Source organism: Aplysia californica, unplaced genomic scaffold, assembly GCF_000002075.1.
Source record: "Aplysia californica isolate F4 #8 unplaced genomic scaffold, AplCal3.0 scaffold00641, whole genome shotgun sequence".
NCBI lineage: Eukaryota > Metazoa > Mollusca > Gastropoda > Aplysiida > Aplysiidae > Aplysia > Aplysia californica.
In genome coordinates this window covers 62,011-68,486 of record NW_004797911.1, presented here as the reverse complement: position 1 = coordinate 68,486, position 6,476 = coordinate 62,011, and positions in this window count along the sequence as shown.

Below are 6,476 nucleotides of genomic sequence, written 5' to 3'. Positions count from 1 at the left end.
CCTATATCATTCTCCTTTTTTCTTAACAGCTCATGGTTATTAAAGAGTAAGCAAACTAGATCAAGGTAGTAATTTCGGATTCCTAATATTATGGGCATTCTTAAAAAAAATTAACTTGTTTTTAGCGCTTTTCTCAACGTAAAACGGATTCCTTTTAAAAACAACAACAACAATGACCTTATCTTTCTTTTTCAAGGTGTTGTGCATACATTTGTGTGAAACTATATATTCTATGCTTTCATGTACATGAAAAAAGCTAATAAAGGCAAGCAAAATGTTCTTCAGAGACATAGATCTAGTAGTAGGCCCACTGGAACATTTTATAAACCGTGAAAAGATGACCAGAAAATAAAAAAATTATCATATGATCTTCACTTGCACTTACAATTTTTTTGACAAATTATAGTCTACCTCATTATCTTTTTAAAAAACATTTTTCTTCACTATTCATGACAACTGGCATGTTTTTCAGTTATTAAACGTATCAAGGAAGTGGATAGGCGGACCACGGGGTCTATCTAGCCCCATAAGGATAGGTGGACCCCGGGGTTTACCTAACAAAATGCTGTTTTAGGATGTGAACCCCGGAGTCAGCGTAGTGAAATAAGTAGATCTAGGTTTAACTAAGGATCGGTGGACCCCAGGGTCAACATAGTGAAATAAGTAGATCTAGAGATCTAGGTTTAACTAAGGATCGGTGAACCCCGGAGTCAGCGTAGTGAAATAAGCAGATCTAGGTTTGACTAAGGATCGGTGGACCCCGGAGTCAGCGTAGTGAAATAAGCAGATCTAGGTTTGACTAAGGATCGGTGGACCCCGGAGTCAGCGTAGTGAAATAAGCAGATCTAGGTTTGACTAAGGATCGGTGGACCCCGGAGTCAGCGTAGTGAAATAAGCAGATCTAGGTTTGACTAAGGATCGGTGGACCCCGGAGTCAGCGTAGTGAAATAAGCAGATCTAGGTTTGACTAAGGATCGGTGGACCCCGGAGTCAGCGTAGTGAAATAAGCAGATCTAGGTTTGACTAAGGATCGGTGGACTCCGGAGTCAGCGTAGTGAAATAAGCAGATCTAGGTTTGACTAAGGATCGGTGGACCCCGGGGTGAACATAGTGAAAGAAGTAATACATGTAAGTAGATCTCAGTTTATTTTATAGTAGGACTGGCGGAGCCCGTGGTCAACGTAGTGAAATTATAAGTAGATCTAGGTTTAATAAGGATTGGTGGACCCTGGGGTCAACGTAGTGAAATAAGTACAGATCTAGGTTGAATTTTAAGGATTGGTGGACCCTGGAGTCAACGTAGTGAAATAGGTAGGTTTAAGTTTAAGGTGGACCCCAGGGTCTACCTAACGAAATACTAGTTAGGTTTTAGAATAGGTGGAACCTGCGGTCACCGTAGTAAAATAAGTAGGTTTAATCACGGTGTCCCGGGGGTCCACCAATCCTTAATTAAACCTTCTTATTCCTCTACAGCTATGGTGACTCCGGGCTCCACCAATCCTTTTAAAATTAAACCTACTTATTTCACTACGATGACCCCGGGGTCCAACGATCTTTAAAGAAATCTACTTATTTTACTACGGTGACCCCGGGGTCCACTGATCTTTAAAGAAACCTAGAGAATCTACTTATTTCACTACGGTGACCCCGGGGTCCACTGATCTTTAAAGAAACCTAGAGAATCTACTTATTTCACTACGGTGACCCCGGGGTCCACTGATCTTTAAAGAAACCTAGAGAATCTACTTATTTCACTACGGTGACCCCGGGGTCCACTGATCTTTAAAGAAACCTAGAGAATCTACTTATTTCACTACGGTGACCCCGGGGTCCACTGATCTTTAAAGAGACCTAGAGAATCTACTTATTTCACTACGGTGACCCAAGGGTCCACTGATCTTTAAAGAAACCTAGAGAATCTACTTATTTCACTACGGTGACCCCGGGGTCCACTGATCTTTAAAGAGACCTAGAGAATCTACTTATTTCACTACGGTGACCCAAGGGTCCACTGATCTTTAAAGAAACCTAGAGAATCTACTTATTTCACTACGGTGACCCCGGGGTCCACTGATCTTTAAAGAAACCTACTTATTTCACTACGGTGACCCCGGAGTCCACTGATCTTTAAAGAAACCTACTTATTTCACTACGGTCACCCCGGGTCCACCTGTCCTAAAACCTAGTATTTCGCTAGATAGACCCTGGGCCCCGGGGTCCACCTTAAACCTGCTTATTTATCACTACGTTCACCCCGGGGTCCACCAATCCTTACTTAAACCAAACCTTATTTCACTACGGTGACTCCGGGGTTCACATCCTAAAACCTAGTATTTCGCTATGTAGACCCCGGAGTCCACCTATCCTCTACAGGATTAAACTATTATCAATTTGCAATTTTCATTGATTAGCATATTTTTATAAAAATATTTAATCAGAGATTCACTGTCGAAAAAGTCAACTGCTAATGCTATTCTTATCAAAGAAAAGGCACAATTTGACTTTATGACATGTAAAAAAAAAGAGTTTTAAAAATATCCTGAAAATAACATAAAATTATTATATTTATATAGATCTAGATATATACGTATTTTATTAAGATATACTTGAAAGTAAAAGACTGAGCAGAGGCTTGCAATGTAAATTCTGTGCTCTACAAGTAGAGAAAGTCTTAAGTTTGCGCAAAACAGATTTTAGAAAAAAAAGTTGGATCTAATTATTCTAATAAAGTAAAAGTGATTGTTATGGTGAGATTTGTTATTATTAAGTCTGAAAATACAGATAGTTGCTGAATCTAAAATTAACTAGAACTGTACAATTCGTTTTATTTCAATTCCAAAGCCCAAAGGCATACCAATGAGTTAGATCTAGATCTAGCAGTTGTAGGCTCTCTGGCTGCTTCTAGCATAGGCCTGCTGCTAATGATTCTAGACAGGGAATCTAGATCTAGCTATCACCTGCACTATTCAAGTCAAATGTATGGTAAAATAAAAGCAAAACGGTGAATCGCTTTGTCAGTCAGTACATCCCGATTGCCATAGCCGCACGTATTAATAGTTGAATAATTATACCGAAGCAACACGTTATCACAGTGTGCAAGGGAGAGCGGGGTGCCCAGGTCGCTGACCGGTCGTTTCGGTGGTTCGGCTTTTGTAAATCTATGCATTTTTTTACGGAAAGCCCTATTACTAGATCTATTAGTGTTGTGAAAACTTCAACCTCTACAGCTCAGGCGTCAAAAGATGTTGGAAAATAATAATACGTCCTGAAGTTTCATAACTTAGACAGAATAACACAGCCAGTAGTTTTTATTTCATCGAGTTATAAAAATGGCCTTGTTGTAACTTGTTTTCAGAAGCAAATTTTAATAGTTCCAGTTCTACCGAATCGATTCAACCATTTTGATTACCTTTCTTTTCCTTTTAAAAAGATGTAGGCCTGTCGGATGTGGCAGTGCGATTAACACTAAGTTGTTTAGACCCATCAAAACACGAGGCTTCGTGGCCGATCACAAAGGTCTACGGGGCTTATTGAGGCCGATTCGCCCTGCCGCGTGCACGTTCACTAAACTGCCTACTAGATAGAATCTACTACCAAAGATTCTCTACACGATCTTTGCTACTACTACTACTACTACTACTACTACTACTACTACTACTACTACTACTACTAGATCTACATGTACTACTCCGAGACAGTACGAGAGAGTGCCACCCAGGCAAAGATAGTGTAACTTTGACTCAGCCACGTTGTGTACACACTTTTTATACCCCAAATTTGACCCGGAAGTCCATTCGGAGGATTTGACCTTTTCACTTGATCAAAGTGTGCCAAAATGGTAGCCTAGATTTTGTCCCTCCATGAAGAAAAAATCTGGCCCTCATTCAAACCATTGAGATTGAGCAAAACTTTGCGTATTGTGCTTTGTTCTTACAATATTCATTATGATATATATAAGTTGTACACTGAGACAAAACTGTACTAAATGAGAAAGGTGCACCATTATGAAAATGAAACGAACTCAGTTGCCTGAAAAGGGTGTCCCCCGGTAGTATAAGCATGTGTGGCCTAAATAAGCTAAACCCCCCTCCCTTACCTTATTTAGGCCATATGTGGCCTAAATAAGCACTCCCAAAGATGAATTCAAAATCTATTTTCATTCACAACTCAGTGAGGCCACCTCGAATAAGAAGTTGTTTTTTTTTTAGGTTTTCGTGTGTGACCTCATTTCTGTCTGGCTCTTTGCCTTACTTTGATTACCTTTTCTTTGGATCCAGTGACTTTTTCTACATTGGTGACATAGATCACCATCACCATCAGTGCCCTCCACCCCTGGCAGGGTATAGTATAGGCCACATACAAGCTCCTTCCATTTATCTCTGTCCTGGGCCATCCTTTCACCCCTGGCATGGTATAGGCCACATACAAACTCCTTCCATTTATCTCTGTCCTGGGCCATCCTTTCACCCCTGGCATGGTATAGGCCACATACAAGCTCCTTCCATTTTTCTCTGTCCTGGGCCATCCTTTCACCCCTGGCATGGTATAGGCCACATACAAGCTCCTTCCATTTATCTCTGTCCTGAGCCATCCTTCCAAGCTCGTTCCAAGTGAGCTTCATCTCTCTCATTTCCCTTTCCACGCATCTCCTCTGTTTCCCGTGGCCTACCCCTGCCTCGTGCTCCTTGTGGGTTCCACTGCAGCGACTGTCTTGTGATGTTTCCGCTGGGCTTTCTTAAGGTGTGTCCCATCCATCGCCACTTTCTTAGTCCTATTTCTACTTCTCTATCCTTTTGTCCTGTCCTTTCCCACAGCTCTTCATTTCTTATTCTATCCTGCTACTTAAAACTTTGGATACTCCTCATACATATGTGTACGTATGTGTGTATGTGTGAGTGTGTGTGTGTGTGTGTGTGTGTGTGTGTGTGTGTGTGTGTGTGTGTGTGTGTGTGTGTGTGTGTGTGTGTGTGTGTGTGTGTGTGTGTATGTGCGTCTGTTGGTGACATAGACGGCTGTTAGAAAAAGATGGAATTGATTTCTGAAAGTAAATTATGTTTGTAGCTTTGAGCAAAATGCATAATAAAGCGCTTAAAATCCCCTCAGCCCCACCCCCCCCCTCCCCTCCCCATTGCGCCTCCCTTAATTGGGCCTAGCACATAGCGGGGTGAGCAGAAACTGTGTCTGTCCGACACCTGTGACGTGAGAACACCTGTAGCTGAGGTGAAAGGTCAGGCTACCTGGGCGACTCCGCCCACCCGACAACGTAATGAGGATTTCTCACCTGACCTAGATAAAAAGGTCCACAAACCTGACCAAGCCACCATCTCTTGGAAGTCTGCGACGAGAATCACTGTCAACAGCTCCTGGCTACAGGTAATTATTATTATTATTTTTTTAAATTTTTATTTTTGGGGGGGGGGGGGGGGGTTTTTTTTGTGTCATTAAGTTACGTGGACACTTGTCAGACAAGTCGTCGGTTCTGCTTGATCGGATCAGATCAGAAAGTGGATGTAAGGGCTTGCACACATATCTGTGCCGGAACAACATAGGGGGAACTGTTGCTTTTTCTTTCCTCATCCTTACTATCGTCATTTTCCTCTACTTCTTTTGTATATTTGTCACACTCTTGTGACCCGCTATTTCCGGGGTGCCTTGATGGTCGAAGCAGACTTTGTGCTTTTGAAGCTAAAGAGGTGAGCAGAGTAAGCCTGATTCCCTGTTTGGACTTCTCTGTTGACATCCATCCCTTGGCGCTCATATGACCTCAAGCAGTTGCGAACGCTGTAAATCATCTACTAAAACGATAAACAAGGAATATCTTGATAACGGCTCCGAATAATCTTACCACTTTGATAAAGCAGATAGAACATTTGGTTCGTGATCTCACGGTCTTAGTAGGCTACATGTAACTTGAAACTGCCAAAAATGTCAGACAGAACCAAACAGTGGCGGTGGGTAGTGAAGGGCTCACGGGCTTGAGCCCCTACCCCCTCCCCAACCACCAGCCCCAACTCTATCCCAAAGTAAATGAAAGTTTCTCCATAATGAAATAAGCAGTTGAAACCGTTATGACCGCACGCAATGAACACAGAGTGATCAACCTGGCGGCTTGCTCGCTTATCCAATCACTGTTGTCCCCGCTTACAACTATAGTAACCCAGCAGCCAATCAAATGTCTTTAGGGCTCAGCAAAGATGAGCCCTTTTCCCACAGTCCGTCCTTAAAGTAACTCTTCTTGTAAAAAGGTAGAAGACTGGGAAAAAATAACACTGTACCGAGGGCTCACACTCTCCTAGCCCTGCCAATGGGGTGAAAGTTTCCCCTACTGACACAGATACCTATGCGCTCATTGGTTCTTTGTTGGGTGCGTTCAACTTTCTCGACTACAAGGCCTAATCCAGCTCATAGAAGTATTATGTGTGAAGTGCTGTGTGTGCAGGTTTGTGTTTGTGCTGCTGAGATTTAACAGTTATAAC